General features: G+C 36.6%; 1 protein-coding gene across 1 annotated transcript in view; it reads left to right on the top strand.

Annotated features, from left to right (window-relative positions):
* Positions 1-90: 90 nt before the first annotated feature.
* Positions 91-23,917, top strand: part of LOC145675893 (uncharacterized) — a 791,086-nt gene continuing 767,259 nt past the window's right edge. The window contains exon 1 of the mRNA XM_081746687.1: positions 91-1,027. The gene's annotated coding sequence lies outside the window, so the exon portion shown is untranslated. The remainder of the gene's footprint in view (positions 1,028-23,917) is intronic.

Genomic DNA, 23,917 nt, shown 5'->3' with positions numbered 1-23,917 from the left:
CTGCCACCTGTTGGACGCCGAAAGAAACCGGAGGTCCGTCGAATGGGGAAGCTGTATCCTAGCAACAGACAGTTCGGAGATCTAGTTGGATATAGCAAGCACGGGCGCGGGCTCCTTACGCTCTGCCCCGCCGTTTCGAAAGGGGGCTAAGCCGAACACAAAAGAAAAGGATGTATTATTTATAGATTCTCTTGATTTTTTACCTTGAGAAATTTACGTAAGAGAAGAAGACGTCGCCAATTCAGAAAGCGAAGCAGTATAAATATACACAAATATATATGAAAATAGGGCACAATGCATGTCAGTTTTCGTACGCATGCCGAATAGTGATGTGTATTGATCGTAAGTACGCGTTTTTGTCTTTCGAATTTACATTCTACAAATTGTATTACAGCCTTTAACATGTATAAGGAAGAAATGCAAACAGTAATAATACGTTACGTTGTGACCGCTACGCTGCGATTTTACGCTGGAAGCAAGTCTCCAAACTTTCTAATAGCGTACAAATCGGTGCAAAACTTATGAATTCAAGGAAAATGTGATTTCTTCTTCCGTTTTTGAAAGTTAAAAAAAGTTAAATTTAATGTGCGGAGCAGTTCATTTTTAACATTCCCGGTCTATCCGTCTTTCTTCTTATGGCGACTTTTTAACGTGAAGTTTGTTAACGGTTGTGCGGAATACGCGCGTGTTACTTTTTCAAATATATGTATATAAATGTGTTATTTACATTACTGTGTGTATATACATATGAAGAAACGCGTCTTCGTATACATTGTGTGATAGTGGTCTAATTTTTAGATAAATGTTCAGCTTTTAATTCCGTTTTCTTGTTTTAAATGGACTAAACAAAAATTAATTAGTGTTGTTAAAGAAATAAACTTCAGAAGTGTTTTCATTTGTGTTAGATATTGTGTTTATTGTGTTAAATATAAAGAAAAATTTGTGCCACTGGTTAATGTAAATATTCAACTTAATTTTTCAACATGGTTTAATCGAAACAGCAGGAAGAGCACAACGTTACATAAAGGTAAGTTCCATCTTTCCAACTAATATTTTTCATGTTTAATTTAAGGTCTTGAATGGATGGAAGCGGTATGGTAGCTCAGTGGTAGAGTGCCCATCTCTTCTGTGCGAAGGATGCCTGGTTTGACCCCAGACCAGACCCGTGTTAACGGGTGGTCTTAGGGATGCGCACGAGACAAGATTTTAGGCTGTCTCGTCTCGAAAATGTGCTGTAAAAGTGATGTATCGACTCGAAAAATGCATTCTTATGTATTGGAAGAGCTGTGTCTCGACTCGAATTTTGTCAGGAAAATTCTGTCTCGACTCGTCTCGTGCGCATCCCTAGGTGGTCTAGAGAGGCCGGGCCCCCTAAATTTTTGTTGTCCCCTAAAATTTTGAGTGTGGGTTTGCAAATAAACTATAATATGTCTGGATCGGGTCCACCTAACTTCTACCGGGCCCCTTTTACATTTTTGGCTGGCTACCGGTCTGCCCCATATCTATGTGAGTTTGTGTTGAACAATATTATGTCGGTGAATTTACTCGTGGTTACATCCGTTTCCTTCCACATGGCCATTCCACTAATTCTCTCAAAATAATTTGCTTTCAATGTCCTTCTCCTTTAGCCTAAAGGACACAAGCGCGGGACGTTGTTCAAAGTTTCACTTCGTCTTTTCGTGTTTAATGGGAGATAGGGTGTTTATGACCTTTACTCCGAGATCAAGAAAAGAGCACTGGACCGAATTGTGTTTTATTATTCTCTTAAATTGGAGGAGAGTCGTGTTTCGTTTGTACTCTTCTTTTTAAATAATGAGTGAATACGAAATACAGATCTACAATCAGTGGCGGATCTAGAAAGTAAAAATTGGGGACAGCCAGAATGCACACTAAGATAGATATATCATGAGTTTACTATAAACTTCCAAAATTATATAGACCCTAAATAGTAGCTTCAATTACATTTTGTCACTGAAAAAACTAGGGTCCTAGTTCCCCTGGCCCCTAACTAGCTCCGCTACTGCCTACACTCTAATGTGAAATTCGAACTGATGTTTTAACATATCTACTTAAATTTTCGGGTTTTGCGTTGTACGTGTCTGCCCTTAAGAGTAAAATAGACGATGGGAAATAACGTATGATAACGTAGGATGACTTGCCTCTGTTGTGTGGAGTCCATGTTTCGATCCCGACCAAGTAATTTTATTGTGGGCAACATCATGTCTGTCGGCTGACTAGAGTACCCACCTTTCCTTCTACATTCTCATTCCATCAATTATTCCATTATCATTCACTTGCCTTAACCGTCCGTTTCCCTTAGCCTGAAAGCCGATAATCGTGGGACATTAAGCGCAAAGATTTCATTTACATGTTCTCCCCTCGGAAATCGAACACGGGTCTTTGCGTTGAAGATGCATACGCTAACCATACAGTCACGATGGAGGATTACAAACAGAGAGAGAGAGAGAGAGAGAAAAAACGGAATGGAGAGATAGCAAAAGCAAAAAAAAAACCTGAGGTCTGTCTCTGTCGAAGTTCGCGTTGGTTTGATTGGTGAATATCAGTAGGAATGCTTTGTTTAACTATGATATACGTATTTCCACCACACTCGAAACCAGATTTTTTTTTTTAAATCTGTTTCTTTTCGCAGTGAGTTGGTTCCTTCTGTGTATCTACACCCTTTTATGTTATGCCTACTAATGAAGTGACTTATCTAAGGAATATCTTTAAAATAATTAGCATAAAATGCTTTGAGACCGTAGAACAGTATTTCAGTCTTTATATTTTAATGACGTTATTAATACGCGCGTTTTCCTTTTTTTTTAATGTCTTTTCTATTGTCATATAAGTCTTTTATGCCATTTATAGATGCTCACAAAACAGCGTATACCCTGCGAATATTTTTTGGACTACAGTAATGGCCAGTCGTTCTTTCAGAATAAGTGTTCCGGGGGGCGCACGTAGTATTCCGGGGGCGCACTGCTGGTACTACTGTATTTTATTTATTATTATATTATAGACGTATTATTTTGGTCTCGCCGGAGAGCACTCTCAGAGCTCCGGGAGGACAGTGCCCCCCCCCCCCCCACAAAAAGACATGTCTGGAAGAAACACCGGTACTGGCTGTTAGTTGGTACGCGGGGCAAAGACAATGAAGATATAAAATTGTTCTGTATATTCAATGATGCATCTAACGAACCGAAAAACGGAAAAAGGAAAGTTTCCAAACTTTAAGTGATTTCGTAACACTGGTGTACTTCATCTTCAAGAATGAAATTCTCCATGCAACAAAGTAAATGAACATATTAATGTTGCTGCACATTTGAGCGTGATGGAAGAAGGTCTGAACAGTGCCTACGCCTTTATTTGGAGGCAGATTTGAGAGATAATGAAGCTCTACATTCAAGTAGTGCAACCATTATGTGACAGCATTGACAGAAAAATAGGATTGAAGATTTAGAGATTATAATGGCAATATTTTGCTACATTTCCAACCAGTGGCGTATTTTAATGGGAAGTTCCGGGCTTAAATTTTATTTACTATTTTAAAGTAAATGAAATATCTTGCAGAATTTTCACATTTCCAGCACTAAAGTTATCAAAGCCCACCCCCGAAACAAAATCGTAAATACGCCACTGTTTCCAAATGTTCAATTGTATTGGCATTACGCATATTAATAATTATATACAAGAGCTAAAATACTTGTGTGATTTTTCCCCTTAAACTATGGAGAGTGCATAAGTAATAATGTGTAATCTTTTTGGTCAGTCGAAAGAAGTGTACAGAGAATTAAGTTTTATTTGACGTAAACTTCAAGTAGGTGACACTAAATACGGTTTTTAAATGGAACATATAGCAACTATATTAAGTGTATGTCCTGTTGCTACATGTATGAAAAGTTCAAAGGTCACTTAAAAGTGTGAGTTGAATTTGAATGAAATTAAGAAAACTTATCGTGTCACTCAAGTTCTCTTGTCTTAATATCAATGTAACGCTCAAGTAACCTGAAAACAATCTTCCTACATAAGAAACACGTAATATTAAAATCTCGTTTAATTCATTCTTTAAAAATGTAGCCCGGCTGCTTTTACAACTTAACATGTAAAAATGTATCGTTCCAATACAAAAATGTAAAATACAAATTTAGTGTAGGAAAATGTTGTATATCAATAACTGAATGTGTATCCATCTTCAATACATGAAAATATTACTAATATACTAATTGTTCAAAGTTATTAAGCGGGCCGCGGTGGCTCAGTGGTAGAGCGTTCTTTTCTGGTGTTTGGGATCCCGAGTTCGATCCTCGCCGCTGCCAAGTGAACTTTGTGGTGGACAAACACCGTGTGCGTGGGTTTCCTCGGGGTTCTCCCACTTTCTTCATTCCACCATTTCATTCATTACTCATCATTGTCTCCTTTAGCCTAGCCGACATAATCGTGGGACGTAAAACAAAGATTTCATTTCATTTTTCAAAGTTATTAAATGAGTAAGTTTTCTATACTTATTAGTAGTTAACTAAAAACAAGTAGTAGTATCAGATGATACATCCCGTGAAGAAGTTTGGTTTAGCCGTTGATCAATCACACTCTTTAACAAACTAAAATTTACCAAGTCTAAGTTTAAAATATTACATTTTACCTGAAATTAAATGAAGTAAACAAATAATAAATATTTGTTAATGGAAAAATATTTTAAGTGTTTAGATTTCTCAAGTAAAAGATGATCTAGTTTTATTTTTGGCGTTGTACGAATAGATAAGTATTTTGCCTCCTGAGCATCGTACTAACTAAACTAAACAGAACTTCGGGTAGCCTATCAAGGAAGGATATTCCCATAAGAATACATTGGGAAATTGAATTTTGATTTCTCATATATTGGAATCAAATGGTTGAATCGCCTCCATGAGCGAACTCGGTTCATAAATTTCGACTCTCTACATTCTGGCGAAAGTTGATGGTGACCATCAAGTATCGTAATTCTTGAGACTCTTTTGTCTCCAGGACAAATAGGTTAAACACTTACTGAAGTTTGAGATAGGCAAAAGTCCCTAAGGAAAAAAATACACTCATACATTTTTTATTTTTTTTTATTTTTTTTTTTTTTACTGTTTCGCTTTTCCTGGCGTTGGAGGTGAACTCATCCTTTGCGACTGATTTGAACACAGGACAAAGTTTCTTAGGAAATATAAAAAGCAATATTTCAGTTTGCTGAAGAGGATACTTGATAGGAATTTCATCCCATATAAAATGGACTCGTTTCCGAAAGTTTTGCCTCGTCTCGTGCAGCGATTTTTGTGTGTCAAGATAATTTTATCTGGATCACTCCGATGGACAATTTGAATTGAAAACAAAAACGAAGAGCTGAGATGTTTATTTTATTTCTCTAATTCTCAGAAGATGGCTATAGTGTCTTAACGCCCAGGAGAAATTGCTTAAGGTACGAACTTGATATTTTGACAGTACAAAGGATGTGTGACGTGAGGTACCAGTAAGAGAGAATTTTTGGAAATTCAGCTAAGGGGCGTAGTAGGGGCGGCAGTTATTATAGTGAAACACCTGAATCTCTGAAGGTTAGAAACATGAAACTTAGTACATGAACTTTCCATTTTAAATATTCATACCAGTGTTTCACCGGCTTATTTGTTTTATCATATATATAGGCCTATCTCTATATATATACAAGGCCGGACTTATGTGGTGCACCGATGGAAGTCCGCCTTTCCTTCGTTATAAATATCATCATCATCATCATAGGAATTCTGCTCTTACTGACAGGTCACTTGCAGTAGCTGAGAAGCTTCCATGCTCCATGGTCCTCCGCTAACCTCTTTGTCTTCACGTATGATCTTTCTGTTTTTATATCATCCATTAATTGTAGTCTCTTTCGCCCCTTCCGTCTCCGCGTTATAAATATACACTATGTAAATTGAGAAGCTAGCAGTGAAAATAGCAACAATTTCGAAAAAAAAAAATGTGCTTTCATGTTTCCGTTTGGGGCTTAAAACAAAGCGGAGTTTCGCAAAAGCAATAGTTTAAGTCGATTTTTTGAAGATTGATGGAAAAAGGATTCACCAAGCAAAACAATGTACGTAACATTTCTCAAGTAGGGACGAGAACAGAAACCAGGAGAAGAAAACATTTTTTTTTCTGCATGCCACTTGTAATCCACTTTAAAATACTATCCCCCGTTCTATGCACCAGCGTTGTCAGAACTAAAAAAATTGCTATATGTCACTTTGAAAAGTTGCATTCGGAAAGTTATGGGTTCGATTCTTGAGACTAGACCTGAATATTTCAGGGCAATTCCTTATTCACACTGCAGATGCTTAAAGGCGTTTTTTTCTTTTTTCTTTTTTTTCTTTTTTTTTTACAAATTCAAATTTAACCCTTTATGGACGGAATTATTTTCCTGTTGAAGAAAAAAAATTGTTTTCGGTATCAAGCTGTGATCCACACTGAAGATTCCAGGCTTCGCTACTTGTCAAATATAATCCTCGAAACGTAACGCATATGAAACGTTCGTCGTTTCGAATAAAAAAATGCTCAGGCTTGCAATACAACAATACGTTGAAACGTTACAAATTTGTTTTCGTCGTCCATATCGGGTTAATTCAAATGTACTGGTAGCTATTGGTGCACCCCAATTGAGAAAATCTTGGATTCTGACCTATACATTCATACATATACATATACATACATACATACATACATATATATATATATATATATATATATATATATATATATATATATATATATATATATATATATATATATATATTCCCTAGAGTAAAAGAAAAAGGAGGGATTGCAGTTGCTACAATAAGATGGCCATATTTCGAAATCACTTAAGTTTATATACATACTAGAGATGTGAAACTTGGTACATAAACTTGTTATTCAAAACAAATGGCCACTAGCTACAGCAACGGCACCGACTTTTCAAAATTTATTAGGGTGCATATCAATGGCAGGTGTTGTTATATGTTTTCAAGGTACTCTCGATACTTTTTTTTTAAAAAAATAATTTCCTTTTAGTTAAAATCTTTAATGAACACTGTCATGAAGGACTGTGCTCGATTCTATTCACAATATGGTTCCATTTTGTGTGTCTGACTGCCTTTAACCAGACCAGAGACAGGCAAGGAAGAGGGGAGAGTGTTGCTTGGGGTGCTTTTGCTCAGACACATTTGAAGCAAACAATTATGTTTTAGAGGTTAGAAATTTTAACTTCCATCTTAACGTTTTAATTGCTTATAATTTTTGACAGTGGCAAGTGAGAAATATTTATTTTATTTTGCTTCTATCAAACTAAAAATCTTGTGGGTTAGCCGCACCCACAAGAATATTTGTGTGGGTGCTGAAGCCCAGGAGCACCGACGTAGTTGGAGCGTATGTGCTACTGTGTTTCCAGAAAAAAAAAAAAAAAGAAAGCAATTTATACAGAGTATTAATGAACAAACCGACAAACTGTAAGAGGTGATTCTTCACATTAAAATAAGAAAAAAGTTCATAAGGGCCTATGGCGAAGAGTGCATAATTTCAGACCTAGGGCTGTCCAAATTCGCAAAAAAGCCAAATTTCAACAGGTCCTATTTCGAATTCAAGAAACAATGGTCGGTGGTCCTTATCAGTGTAATGGAAGCCACCCATACACGATCCAAAAGTACATATTTCGTCAATTTTCAATAGGTATACAGGGTATTCCCTACAGGGTGTAATTCTCAGATATGCTCTCAATAGTTTCAGATAAACCTTGATTTCAAGGAGGGTCCAAAATGGACTGAAGATAAGCCTTGACAAAAATGGACATCCTAAGGAAAGTCAGAATTGTTAGGAACCGGGAACTCCGCGTTTTTTGTGTGTGTTTGGAATAATGTGTGATGCAATGTATTTCGTCGCGGTATATTTCACGTTTTTTTTCACTTAAAAGCGTGAAAGAAAACATCGCACCATGCTTTTTCCGGAGTACGAGAGACCAGGGGTGGACTGGCCATAATCAAGTACCGGCCCGATGGCCGCTGCGCCCTCCTTACATCAGTGCCTTTGCGCCCTCCTCGGGAGGGGCTAAGACCCGTTTTAGCCTCGGGAAGGTGCACAGTTTCCTCTCTGAACACATTAAAAAACAACCACAAAGTTATATACATAATTATTTTATAAATTCCCTAGCCTTTGGCCAGCTAGGGCTCCACCCCAGACCCCGGTATTTGCTCGGCCTGCGGCCTCGCTCTTTCTGTTTTCGGCGTGGGAATGCTATTAATGATATTAGATTTACCCCTAAATATATAGATTTGACTCTAATATCGGTCATTTTGGACGATTTTTACATATCACCCTTACCAACCCCACGCTCCGCCCCAAATCCCAGTATTTGCTCGGCCTGCGGCCTCGGTCTTTCTGTTTTTGGCTTTGGGAATGCCATTATAATGATCTTAGGGACCCTGAAATTTATAGATTTGACTCTAATATCGGTAATTTTGGATGATTTTTATATGTCAACCCTTCCACCCCCCACTGCTCCGCCCCCAGATCCAGTCTTTACTCGGCCTACGGCCTTGCCCTCTGGTCGAGTTTGGGTGTTTATATATCTTTCTTTGGGCTTCTCCAGGAAATTCAGATATTTTTGAAAGAATCCCAGAAACGACTTGAGGTGTACCTGGAACAAAATCCAAGCGTCCGTCTTGAGGCTATTGGAATAACTCGATGGAGAAGTAAAAGCAACGCTGCTGTAAAAATATTTGGACACTTTCATAACTGAGCACCCGACTCAAAGGATGCCAGACCAAGAAAATCAAAACCAGTATATGTGGAACTCGTAGCAGCTTTAAGTGTGATTGGCAATTCGCAAGAATTCAATTCCAAAGTCAGACATGATGCAATGTCTCTCATTCAAAAGTTGTGCTCCTTTGAGACTATCATTGTGGCTATGATGTTTATATTGATTTTTCAGCATACCACACCTTTATCAGGCTACTTGGAAACAGAAAACTTAGACTATGTCCAAGCATGGCGCCTGATATCCTCAACTCAAAATAAGTTGAAAGAAGCTAGGGACCAGTTTGACAAAGTCTACAAAGCAGTAGAACACTTTGCAATAGAAATGTCAAATAGTATTGAAGGACTCATTACAGATGTTCCTAGTCTAGAACAAGTTATTATAGAAACAGAATTGCCTGAGGTAAGATGTAGGAAAAGAAAGAAAATGGCAGGGGAATCAGCTTCTGATGAAGTAATTGAAGACAGTAAATACATATTTGAAGTAACCGTTTTCAACTGTGTTCTAGACCAAATTTCTAACAGCATGCAGGAACGATTTGCTGAAAATCAAAACTTATACTTGGATTTAGAGTGTTTTAATCCTAAGAAGTTCAAGAGTTTAAGTCTGGCTTCGTTGTCACTGAAAAGAATCACTGAAATAATTCCTGATTGTGAAGAGGGAAAACTTAAAGAAGAGCTTCTTTCGTTTTCATCAATGTGGAAAGTTTTCAAAATCCTCTTATGAAAGAAGAAAAGAATCAAGAACCTGTTGAGGTTCGTACGATTGAAGATTTGATTGAAGAGGACAAGTTTTCTGAAGATTTCATGGAGGATGAGGAGGAATATTTCGGGCCGACTGACGATATTGTGGATTTAAGGTCTATAAAATGTGATGGAGTGAAATGCAATTCTTGCTTTAAGTGCACCTTCGATGTGATTCTGCAGTACAATATGTACTCAAGACTCTACACAGAATTATTCAAAGTTTATAAGTATTTCCTTACATTACCGGCAACACATTATCCTGTGAGCGAGCATTTTCAAAGCTCAGATACATAAAAACAAGACTCCGTTCAAGACTTACAGATGAACACCTGGAATCATTGTTCTTGATGAACTCAGAAAGAAACATTCTGACCAAAATAGACAACAATATTATTATTGACAAAATGTATGAGAAAAGCAAGGAGATGCGAAGGCTCCTTCAAGCATAAAGCAGTGACTTTACTTTCATTTTCCAGTTTTGTTTTTGAATTTCTTTTTTCGTTAGGTAGGTATATAATTCCAAATTTACTTTTGTTAATTTGTAGTAAATGTTTCATGTATACTTTTTATCAACCGTTTTAAAAATAGATGAAAAATAAGTTAATGTTATGATGAATACAGCTTTAAAAGGACAGAAGTATGAAAAATAGCATAAGCCCCAAACGTAACTCAAATCTTCAGTTATAATTAGGCTGTTAACAAATGTAGCCGAAGAATTTAAACAACTGGTGTGATTTTTGTTGTCTCAGTTAAAGTGTGCAGATTCATATACGTCTAACATATTTAGTACTCAAAGTCTCTTTGTTTGTTTATAAAAATATTGAATTTGTATAATTCTATCGTGATTAACTGCAATAGCTACTTAATCTTTTGTTGTTTTTTTTTTTTTTTTGTGTACTAATTTTCCGGGGGAAGCCTCCGGCACTTCCTTTTAATAGGAGGGGGATTCGATACAAACGAAAGGCTCGGATAGACGGCGCCCTCCCAGAGTATGTGACCGCGCCCTTTTTACATAGCCAGTCCACCCCTGCGAGAGACCGTGCTGTTGACGATCTTTAACACTTTCGACATCGAACCAAAGGATTTCGTGTTCACTGCTATCAAGGCTTATCGTTTGCCTACTTTGGACCAATCATAAAATCAGAGCATATCTCAAAATTCGGCTGATGGCATGTCTGGCAATTTCACCGTGTATGGAATACTCTGTACACCGTGTACATCCACATATTAATGAAATATGCATTTTTGGATTGCACATGAGTGACTTCCTTTACATTGACAAGGGCGACCATCAACAGTTTCTCGAATTCGAAATGGGGCTTGTTGAAAGTTGGTGTTGTTTGCAATTTTGGACAGCCCTAGCTCTGAAACTGTGCACTTTTCGCCATAGGCCCTTATGAACTTTTTTTCTTATTTTGATGTGAAGAATCACCTCTTACAGTTTGTCTGTGTAGTTCATTAACACCCTGTATTTATTCTCAATTTATAAAACTAACATCCAGGTTGCCACTCTCATCATCAGGAGAAAACAAATAAACCATTTGAAATGTATTTGTGAACACAGTTAGCACTTGGACCGACATGGTTTCTATCATTTTGCATTGACTGAAATGCATATCTAAGGAGGAAATAGTTTTTGCAATAAATAATGCCATAAACGCAGGGGTAAAAGTGACGGGGAACGCGGGGATATGTCGTTCCCCCACTTCCAAAAATATCTATGGCGTCCCCCACTTTCTAAAAATATTACAATGGGCAAAGATAGGCACAGAGGATGGCGTAACGACAAGCATCCCCTTACTTTTCTAGATGCACTTTTACCCCTGCATAAACGTATTCTTGGCTGCAAAGAACTGGAACAGAATAGGAAGTACGTGAGCGGAAGCTGAGATGCGATAGCTTTGGAGGTGAATTTCCCACCTAATTTACTGTAGTTTGAGTTGTATATAAAAGTCTTAGTAATTGATCACGATGTAAACTAGTATTCGGATCGTAACGAGTATTGAAAAAATTACCACCCCAGGCTAAAGAAAAGATCTTATTTGTTAGTGCAGTTTGGTTGAGCATGTCTAATTAAATAAGGTTGCTATACATATATTATTTGGTAGTTTCCCTTTTCTTTTACATCTAGCCCCGTTTCTGTTCTAATTTAAAGGAAAGTGAACATAATCCAAATAAAAACTATTAACGTTAAATGGAAAACTACCATCGTAAGAATATTATCCAACGCGTGTGCAAGTTATGAAACATATCCGCAAAAGCTGTTCGTGTTGCCCTCTGAAAGAAAAGAAAAATATGAAACTTAGTTCATTACTTCATTGATAGGTATGATATGTTTCAAGACCATTCAAGATAATTATTGAAGTCTTGTTCAGTTTCATTAGGACCAGTGGTCAATGGGGGACAAGGTGGGGCGCTCGCCCTTTAGAAGAAATTGTGCTTCGGAAGATCGAAAACCCAATAGATATTTTAGAATAGTTACCGCAAAATTTGAGACTACATTTGAAATGTCGCTTGTACTTGCCCCCCCCTGGAAACCACAACATGGGCGCCCTTGCAAGCGGTAAAAGTGGATCTAAAAGGCAGGGAACACATGACGTCATGCCGTTCTCCGTTCTTATCTTTGCTTATCATGACTTTGTAGGAAGTGGAGGGACGCCATTTTTGGAAGTGAGGGCACAACGTACCCTCGGATTCCCTCACTTTTACTCCTGAGAAGGACCCATTACAATTCTTAAAGCTCTCATTCAATTATCGGATCGCGTACGGATTGCGTATGAAGATTTACATCACTTACGGTTTCACAGTAACGTAACTAACGGGGCCAATGGGGCTTGTGCCACGGTCGTCGGATTGGAGGGCGCAAAACTGGACAAATATTTATTTTCACTATAAGGTAAGGAAAGAAGTTTTAACAAACTAAAGATCACGAAATATTACCCGAGAAACTTAACAGGGCAACAACGACTCACCAACCTTAGGATCATATCCATAGATCATAAGTGAGCTTCAAAGCTATCTTTTGAGGACATTGTGAAAAATCTTTGCAGCCAGAATAACCCGCAAGGTTAAATTTAGTTCCACCATTTTGTGTTTTCATTTAACTTACATCGATTTAACAGATTTCCAAAACTTCCGAGTATAATAGTCGATATATCAGCTTGACTGTTTGCCATAATTAAATATTCTATTCTAAAGCAACAGACTGTTGATTCATTCTAGACGTATGCACATGCTGATATAATTAAAAAAAAAAAAAAAAAAAAAAAAAACATTGTGATTTACAGTTATTATGATAAGACTACACGAATATGTCAAGCATGCTACTCTCAGATTATTTGGCAATCAAATGCTACTTAGTTTGGTGTTTTATCTTGTATTAAAAATTAAATTATGTACTGCAATTTTGACATCAAATTTTACCACTTGAAAAAAAAATTGGAATACTAGAATTACTGTGTGATGCCAATATCAAGTGTTGTCGGGCAGCGTTTTGGTTTGGTTGTTCAGGCGTCTGGGACGGGGGGGGGGGAGGGCGCTAAGGCGAATTCTTGCCCCAGGCGGCAACTAGTCTAGTTACGTCGCTGTGGTTTCAGCAGATAGATTAAAGTAGAAGTAGAATATATTGTTGGGACGCTTATATTAACTGATTTCAAAAAATGGTTTCCCCCACTATCAAAACCGAAAATGGTTGACTTTTGCTACCTTCGATTTGAATAGAAGTTTGAGATAGAAGATAGTAACTTACATATTATGCTCCAGAAGGTCAAGATGGATTTTCCACTCTCACGATGGGAGAGTATCACAAAAGGTGCTAAAAGTAGAATCTCTTATATGTTGAAGGATATTTCCGAAATACAATTTCTTATTTAATGTTTTGCGAATAATTCAAGACAGTGTCCATCCATATATTCCTAAAGAAATGTCATTAGACGAATATCCGTTGAGTCACTCACGATACTCAGGAAAGTGAATAGTTATTTCATAAGAGTTTCTATTGTATAACACCAAAAAAGTCTTGATTTAACGGTTTTTGTCTTTGGAGCCATCGAAAATATTGAATATAAAAAAATTCTAGTCGTTTTGCCATCTATTACCAAATTAACTATAACTATTGACATAATTACTACAATTACTACGGGTATGATCACAAGCTTGAATGTACGCAGAACAAAGTTGATAATCAGTGTTACCGTACATCTTTAAATAGTGTACACATTCAGGTATTTTAGAAGATAATATTGATATAGAACCTTCAAAAAATGTGTTACTTATGTTTATAATTCAAAATGTAATAAAATAAATGAAAGTGTGGAGTCCGGGCTTTGATTACCAGAAGCTGCTTTTTTAAGGATCGGATCTCACATCAGTGGGATTAGTTTGTGGGCGTTTATAATTATGTTTGTGGCCAATCCTTTCGACAATGTGATCTCCCAAACTACAGACTCTATATAGAAAGATGACGTTTTCAGTGATCGATTGCAAATTTTGTGTAGATTGTCCAGTTCTAATTGAATATTTAAAAAAAAAAAAGCCATCATTTCTTTATTACAAATTTACGGGTACACTGGAAGTGTAGAAGTTAAAAAAAAATAACTAAAGCATTACATCCTACGCATTATACATTCCAACACCATATTGTTGTATATAGTGCTTGTATATATCTTAGGCGTTTGTTTCATGTCCATATACAGTAGGACGTCGATAATCCGAACGCGGTCCCTAGAAGCTTTTTACATTTTGTCTTAGCGCTAGCGATAAACAAACAATAGAGTTGTCCGTTGGTGTTGTGTAAATTCAGTGTTTTTACAAAAACTCATTCATATGTAATTGTTTTTCATGCATATTTTTACTTTTATTTTCCCTTAGGCCTATATAAGTTAAGTTTTAAGTGTGAGTTACAAGAACAATGCAATTTAGTTTATGAGCAGTTCTTCAGAAACATTAAATGTAAGTAGCCCTATGTAGGGTATTGTAATTACTGTATGTACTGTATAACCACTGTATCGATAAAAGAGCACGCCACAGTGCATTTAAGCCTAAATGGCATTTTCTAGTCATTTTCGAAAATCCGAACAATTTGAAAATCCGAACTCCCTTTGGTCCCAATTAGTTCGGATTTTCGACTTCCTACTGTAATAATGAAAAAGGAAGGATAACCATTTCTCCAGCCTAAGATGAATCTTTACTTTTGGAGTGTTTTGGCCAATGAACAGCATGTATAACTGACATTATAATTAATTGTGTATGTAATGTATTTGCTTATTACATACTACATGCAAGAAGAAAGAAAACACTGGTCATACATTAATTAGAAACTCCGACCGGAAGTAGGCTCAAATCTTGCAAACGGTGCGAGATATTGAGAAAAAATAATCGAAAAAATCTCCCCTTTATGACACCCCTTGCCGTTTTTTTTTTTTTTTTTTTTTTAATCAAGACGTCTTTCACTTGTGTCTGTAAAGGAACATGTACAGATGTTGTGAGGAATGAGAAGGAGATTTATGCTCATATGTGAATGATTCACTATGTATCGAGCGCAGGCTCAGCTAGTCTATATATTAAAATGATAGGTTTGTATGTTTGTCTCCAATATTTTCGACAATGAGATCTCGAAAACACCACTGGTCAATCCAAATGTTGTGTAGATTGTTGAGTTCTAATCGAATATTTAAAAAATGTGACTGTTTTTCTTTATTATATTTTTAAGGGGTACATTGGAAGTGTTGAAATTTAAAAAAAAAATCATATCCTATGAGTTATTCATTTCAAGATAACCTTGTTTGCATGCAGGAGTTGTATATCTCCCAGGCGTTTGTTTCGTGGCCAAATGATAATGAAAAACGAAGAATATCCATTTCTCCAGTCTGAGATGAATCTTTATTGTTTGGAGTGTTTTGCCCAATGAACACAATTTATCACTGTCATCATAATTAATTGTGGGTGTAATATATTTGCTTATTACGTATCTACTGCATGCAAGAAGAAAGGAAACACTGATCATACATGAATTAGAAACCCCAATCGGAAGTACGTTCAAATCTTGAAAACGATGCGAGATATTGAAAAAAAGCGTAACTTTATGGTACCTCCTTGCCGATTTTATATATATATATATATATATATATATATATATATATATATATATATATATATATAAAATCGGCAAGGAGGTACCATAAAGTTAAATATATATCAAAATGTATTTTACTTGTATCTGTAAAGGGACATGTACAGCTAGATGTGGTAAGGAATGACAAGGAAATTCATGCTCATATGTGAATGATGCGCTGTGTAGAGAGTGCAGGTTCAGCTACTGATGATTAAATTGAAATGACAGTACCTTACGGATTTCTGAACCTAAAGAGATTTGATCGCTTCAGAGTGATTATCGTGAACAAAAGAAGAAGCATAAATATTTAAGATTTGTGAACTGGTTAACAGAGTGCTAATCATGAGCAAAAGAAGAAGCATAAATATTTAAGATTTGTGAACTGGTTAACAGAGTGCTAATCATAGACAAAAGAAGAAGCATAAATATTTAAGATTTGTGAACTGGTTAACAGAGTGCTAATCATGAGCAAAAGAAGAAGCATAAATATTTAAGATTTGTGAACTGGTTAACAAAGTACTAATCATGAATAAAAGAAGAAGCATAAATATTTAAGATTTGTGAACTAGTTAACAGTACTAATCATGAATAAAAGAAGAAGCATAAATATTTAAGATTTGTGAACTGGTTAACAGAGTGCTAATCATGAACAAAAGAAGAAGCATAAATATTTAAGATTTGTGAACTGGTTAACAGAGTGCTAATCATGAACAAAAGAAGAAGCATAAATATTTAAGATTTGTGAACTGGTTAACAGAGTGCTAATCATGAACAAAAGAAGAAGCATAAATATTTAAGATTTGTGAACTGGTTAACAGAGTGCTAATCATGAACAAAAGAAGAAGCATAAATATTTAAGATTTGTGAACTGGTTAACAGAGTGCTAATCATGGACAAAAGAAGAAGCATAAATATTTAAGATTTGTGAACTGATTAACTTCAGTTACGGTAGTTACTAGCTCAAGAAGTTACTGTAGTTTTACTAGTGTAAATTTTGATTTATCTATTTATTTTTGTTTGTTTTGTTCTATGTTTTCTGGTTATTTCCAGTATAAATAAATCTGATATATCTAGTGCTACCACGAAATGAGACAGCACGAGAAATAACGTTTTCTTTTCTTGTCTCGTTATGCAAATTTATGTACAAGATATATGCCGTGATTTTGTTCTTAATTTCAACTAGAAGTTATCCGAATCTTTCAACGTCACGAGAGATCTACGAAGAGCACGATATAATAACATTTAAACCAAATTGATTATTGGATTATATTGTTCAACTCTTATAGTTATTTTATCAGTTGATAATTTGTATATGCTATGAATCACGTAATGCTAAAATTATTTGAGGTCTAAAGACTTTGGTAAATCAGTGTTGCCCATGAGACTCCTGAAATTTTCTGTCTTGTCTCGAATAAAAAAAAAAAAAAAAATTCTCGTTTCATATTTAGTCTCATTTCCGAGACGAGACAAGACGAGAAGTATTTTGTCTTGTGATTCTCATCTTGACTTTAGTCCCACTGAAACTTCGTTTGTTACCTATTTCTTAGAAATGTTAACAACTGTTTGTAAAAGTTTTCAGTTTAACAGGGAATTTTCTTTTAACTAACCTACAACTGGTTACAAAAGAAGAAGGCGACCAAAATGAAAGTTTCCTTTCTCCTAAATGAGACGGATCATTAATTGATGGAATGAGAAATGTAGGAGGAAACGAAACAACCTGAAGAAAACCCACAGACATAATGTTCACTACCAACTCACATGGCCAAACCAAGGAGTACTCTTACCAGAGATCAGCCCTCTATCACTGAGAAGTTCTGCCTATATTGAGTATCTTCTGAGTTTTAAAATGAAATGAGATTAAATCTTTAAGTTTTACTATCCACACTTATGTCTGCTAGGCTAACCCTTTCCGGATCCTGGCATTTTGGGCTATTTTTTAGACTTTCAGTCAAGCAGCTACTGCATCGTCACTATTTATCCTAGGATCATGGTTCATACCTCATTCCCTTCAGAATAGAGCAGGCTTTCAAATGGTATCACTTTCATGCCCATACCATATACCAGGAGAGGGAAAATTGATGTCAAAAGGAAAATTTTGATGGGAAATTTTTTTGTCCATCTTTGGGCCCCCCTGGCCCCCCTGGCCCCTCCTGTGTGAACGTAGAGCCCTCCAAAAAATCTGATGAATAGTACTTGGTAAACTAAATGTGTGTACCAAATTTCAAGTTTCTATCTTGAATAGTAAGGGCGGGAGAAATTTTATCAGGAATTCCCACCATGCCCAAAACGACCGCAAAACACCATGATCTCAGGGAAAAAATTTCCTGAGACATCCCTAATTACCATAGGGTCATGTTTCGCCCATCATTCTCTTCAGAACAGAACTGCCTTTCAGACGGTATGACTCACGTGTCTCTATCTTGTATGTAAAGGGGGAAAATTCCCAAAAAGGGATTTTTGGGTCTAAAAATCCCTTTTTTCAACTTTTGCCAGTCTGGACCCCCCCTGTTGTTACGCAGAAATAAAAAAAAAACTTCTGGTAAATACTACTCGGTGGACTGAATGTTTGTGCAAAATTTCAATCGTCTACGTTCAAAAATAAGCCCGCCAAAATATATATACCGACAATGCCCCACTTTTACCCTATACAGAACTATATTTGGATAAAAATTCCCTGAGACATCCCTAATTACCCTAGGATAATAATACGACCGTCGTTCTCTTCAGAATGGAACGGCCTTTCAGACGGTATGACTCACGTGGTCCTCTCATGTATGTAAGGCGGGAAACTGACGAAAAACGGGATTTTTGGGGTAAAAATCCCTTTTTTTACCCCTTTGCCCCTCTGGTCCCCCCCTCTTTTAGCACTGACATCGGAACAAAAAATCTGGTAAATACTACTCGGTGGACTGAATGTTTGTGCAAAATTTCAATCTTCTACGTAGAAAAATAAGCCCGCCAAAAAATATTGAACATAGGCTTAGAAAATGAGAAAAGAAATTTTTGACTTATGACGTCATCACTTCCTACGTCTAGACGCAGGACGGTCTCAAACCATATGTAACGTCTTCTACAATGTCTCTGGACTTGAAAAACAAAAAAACCCGGACGAAAAAGCTCAAATAGCAGAGAAATAATGCAATGTACCATGAAAAGTGCATATGGTACAAATTGTACCATAGGATCCCGAAGGGGCTAAAGGAGACTGTGGCGATGAGAAATGAAGGAAATAGTGGAATGAATAAAGTGGGAGGAAACGGGAGAGCCCGAGAAAACTCACGCACGCGTTGTTTATCGACCACAAAGTACACATGGTACGAACTGGTATTGTATCAACGTCCCTATGCACCAGAAGTGAATGCTCTACCACTGAGCCACCATGACCCACCTGCTGAGTTTATTTGTTAGTTTAAAACTTAAATAATTGTTTTCTGTATGAGTAACGTTAACAGACTTAAAATTGTGTCAAAAAATATACTAGTGTTTCCAAATCCGAAATTTCTGTTGAATATCGATTTTCTTGAAAAATCTCGTTCCAGAAACTTCACGAAAATATATATCTTAAGAATGAAATAGAACGTTGGAATATATATATGTTTCCTGCTTTGACTGAAATGTCGAAATAAACGAGGCCGTCTTTGTGAGTGCAAAGACTCCAAGTGCCACTCAGACGTCTTGTCTCTCTTTCTCTCTCTCTCTCTCTCTTTTCTCCCCACTTACTTTAGAGTCAAAAGACTGAAAAGAAAAGAGAATCGTCAAAGCAGAATTTTGGGAACAAAAGAGAGCTTAAAACTTTCTCAATATCGTCAAACAAAACATGTTTCTTGATTCTTTTCTGTGATTGATTTCGTCCGGAAGAGAAAAAGTTTTTCGTTACGTTAAAAAAAAAAAAAAAAACTGTGATCTGCTTGAACTATATTTATAAACCAAGCGGAAGTCGAACAAAACATACTTTTCGTGGTCATTGGGTAAACGTAATGAATTTTCAATGAACATAAAAAGTCCGTTACTGAATTCTCTATGTCTGTGTGTGTGCCTGTTATTTGCGATTTTTTTCAAATTCAATGTTCCATTCGATAGAGCATCAAAAACCATCTAAGAAAGTGGTGGAATTTACCGCGCCACTCTTACCATTCCCGAGATATTGGCCAACAAATGATCGATTTCTGGAGATTTAAGGAGCTATATCTCGGTAACCGTAAGTCATAGAGAGATGATACACTGTAAAAAATCGTTGTGTTATTTCAACGACATGTCTATGTGTTAACACGAGTGTGTTAAAATATAACAAACAAGTGGTTAGAACAACTCGCTCTCCATTTGGAGTTGTGCGTCAAATGCTGGTAGTTGAAATGACACACAATCTGTGTGTTAAATTAACACAAGTGTAGAATCTTCGGTGTTGTTTTCTGCGTGATTGCCAAATATGTTGGGCATCTAATTATAAAGGCTTATGGATTGAAGCTATAGACAAACACAGTAGAAAGAAATACTTAAACAAATCCAGGTATAAGAAAAATTTCATCTACCACATTTGATGCATTTATTGCTTCTTTTTTAAAGCGATTGTGTACTAGAAGCAACAAACACATCAACTTTATTAGATGGCAAAAGTGAATATGGAAGAACTATGAAATAAAGTAAATAGACACTCATCATTTTGTTATAAAATTACATGGCGAGCAGATTTTATCTTATTCCGAACGGTTATCGGCGAATATACGCGGCTTAAAGAACACTCTGATTAGCCAAATTCAAAACACCTCAACAATTTATTCTTATACAACCGACGTTTTATCCATCGCCTCCGTGGCCAAGTCGGAAGAGCACGCGGCTAGTAATCGACAAATTGGTGGTTCGTTCCCTCCCCCCGCCAGTGGAGTATTTCTTTTACTTGTTTAAAGGGTTTTTTTTTTTTTTTTTTTTTTAGACTCAGCATAATATAAACACATTACGCGATTTAACATATTTTGAGGGAGTAATTTTGTGGTTCACTAATGCTTACGGCATGGCTCAACACCGGTTGTGTGTTAAAGACGTAACAAACCCCCTGTGTTAAACGCCAACACCGCGGGGTATGTGTTGAACTAACACCGCATAGTGGTAGTCACGCAGGAACCAATGCCTTGTGTTAAAATTGAGTTGAATTAACACAACCATTTTTTACTGTGTATTGGCGTTGATCAACAACTAAGAGGATGGTGAATTTTTTGGTACTCTATAGTAAACGCTGGCCACTGGTAGGCCACTGGCCAGTTGGCCAATGGCCACCAGTTAGTATCGGCACCAAAATGCTTACCATCCTGTTAGGTATTGATTTACACCATATCATCTATTGATGACTTACCGTTCCCGAGAAGTTAGCCAAAAATAGTTCTCATTTCGGCACATTTAAGGAGATATATGTCGGGAACTGTAAGTCATAGAGAGATCATATTGGTGTTGATCAATACCTAGGAGGACGATGAGCATTTTGGTACCAAATAGTAACGGGTGGCCACTGACCAATTCGTCAACGTTCTCCAGATATTGGCCAAAAAAAGTTCGAATTTCGGGAGATTTAAGGAGCCATATATCGGGAACTGTTAGTCATAGAGAGATGATATTTCGCGAGAAACAGGAAGCAGGTGCGTTACAAAGATTTACTTTTACATATAGGAACAATCACAGTTATCCTTCTCTTTCCATCTCTCCATTCTTTTTAAGTTCGTTCTGGCAACGCTCTTGGAGCATTCTCCACTGGTATTATACTGGAAAGTGTACGTACAATCACCGACGAAAGAAAATATCATAACTTAAATTGAAATTGCAAGTGAATTAGATATTTACTTTCTGCAATGGCTGTATGAATTAAAATATTTTCAAATATATGTGCGAGAGTAAACTTTCAATGCATCCTCTTATTTTTTTTTTTAAAGTAGTTGATAGAATAGTTGGTTTTTGTTCATTAAAGCAGGCTTGTAGCCAAGGGGGGAGTCCGGACCCCTCTTCCCTCTTCGAGACCAGAAATGAAAAAAAATTAAGAAAGGATGAAACAAAATGAAATGAGAAAAAGAAGGATCAGCGTTAAAAATTTAAAAAAAAAAAATACAGGAAGCTTGTGGTTACTCTATCTTATTAGGAGATTTGTATTACTTGCAATACATGGTGGCGAGGTGAGCGAGATATCCTGGAAGTGTCAGGGAATTTGAAATTTCTAGAAAAGTTACAGAATTCTCGGAATTTCTGCTGCTAGTCAGGGAGATTTCAAGCTTCCGAAAGCATAGTGTAATTGAGTAACAGCGTAGACATTTTTTATCATAATTTTTCGTCATTACATCCTTGCAGAATCAAACATGTTATTTCAAAAACAATTTTCTACTGCTCCTTTAACCCGTCATTTGCAACCGACAGTAGTTGACGGAATAATAAAAACAAAAATTTATATTGAAAAGGAGTTCTATTAGCATTTGATTCAACAGCAAAAGGAACGCAGAGATTGTAAAATAGTTTACAAGACATTATTGAGTACCGGTATGCACTTTTTATAGTAGTGAATATGTACTTTTCATAATAGTTGAGATCATAATGAAAGGAAAATTGTCATATTCGAATGAACAAAGAAAGGAACGTAAATATTGTAAAATCTTTTTCAATACTTTTTCTGTTCTTTTATTACTCGAGATTTCTTCATAGTTTGTTATTAGAATACTTACCAACATATCCTCATTTTATTGTCCTAACAAACCAATATATGTTGATAGTAAAGTAGTTTACATTGATCAAGCTCCTGAGTCTTCAGAATTTCATATCACGCTTCCCCCCCCCCCGTTACGAAATCCTGTCTAAACGAACCAATATATGTTCCAGTCAAATAGTTTAGAATGATCGATCCCCTGGTGTGATGATCACAGTATTTCAAGTCACGGAACCGCCGCCCCTTCACGAAATCCTGGCTACGTGCCTGGTTAGATGTATACGTCTCTTTCCAATATGGGTGCTATATGAGACGTGAGAGCCTACAACTTATCGAGGAATCTGAACTACATTAACTCCAATCGGGAATCGAACCACGGTATCTTGTGCCAAAGGCGTTATACGCTAAACATTTTGCGAGCAGTTCTGGGTTAGCTTCCCGGTGGGGCCACTGTCGAAAGAGTGTAAAAAGTTTTCCAGGCAAAGCCATTCTGAATGACGTTTTCATGGGATTTCCTCATTCATACCAGGCAAACCTCTCGATGTTATATACCTTTTTTTTTTATTTGGCTCAGGCCCGTCTTTCAGACTAAGTGCACTAAGTGGTATATACCTAACATGCTGATCCCAGGCGGCTTCCCTCTCTTTCCTTAGACAGTGTGATCGCCGAGGGTCTTCATCCCTCATACGAGTTAACATGGCCACAGGCCGGTAGTCAGCCCAAAAATGTAGAGGGGGGGGGCTGAAGTTAGGGGAGCTGATCCAACCACATTATATTTCATCACCATATTATAGTTCATTTGCAAGCCTACTGTGTAAATTTTAGGGGGCCGGCTTCCCTAGACCCCTGGATACGGGTCTGCATGGCCATAGATGCCGAAAGCTCTGAAATATAATTTCTAATTTTAATTCTAATCCTAATCTGCTAAACATTTGACTACTAGGGAGTACCATTGTTAAATTACAATCTGTTCATAATATTCGGCTGATGTTAAGAGTAACAATGTCTAATATTACATCAACTAGCAGGTGCTATAATAATATTGCCGCACATTATCACATACTCTTTATTTTAATCCGATTTCTAATTTAACTCAATGAGTTTAATCTTGAATTCAGTTTAAAACCATCTAAAAGACCCATATGCCTTAGTATCATTTCATACTTTGCCGGGGGGAGATGCTCCACCGACATAAGAATTTCACGTTTTTTTAATTAATATATTAACAGAAAATCGATTAAAAAGTATGGTCTTATATACTGCTCCCCCTCCATCTACCTTCCCTAAATGAGGCTCCTGTCCGGGTGTCTGTTATCGACAAATTCGCTTTAGAGCGACACCTTCCCTTTGGATTTGCCACGACAAGTAATTTAAGCCTGAGCATGAACATATCACAGGTTTGTTAGACAAGAATTCTCCCGGGAATGCATCATGAAACAGAAAGGTCCAAAAATCACTTTGACAATTGTGGTTTAACTGTCTAGGGCAATTATATATTATTTATTGAACTAAATGTGTTACTTGAGATTAGCTTGTCAAGTGACACGTCATTCTTTTTTTTTTTTATCTTCCTTGTGGTTTAGGGAAGTAAAGGTTAAAATCATAAA

Source organism: Thermobia domestica, chromosome 18 (genome assembly GCF_964235325.1).
Source record: "Thermobia domestica chromosome 18, izTheDome1.hap1.1, whole genome shotgun sequence".
NCBI classification, from domain to species: domain Eukaryota; kingdom Metazoa; phylum Arthropoda; class Insecta; order Zygentoma; family Lepismatidae; genus Thermobia; species Thermobia domestica.
Note: the sequence above shows the minus strand (reverse complement) of the source record. Positions and strands in the feature narration are given on the sequence as shown.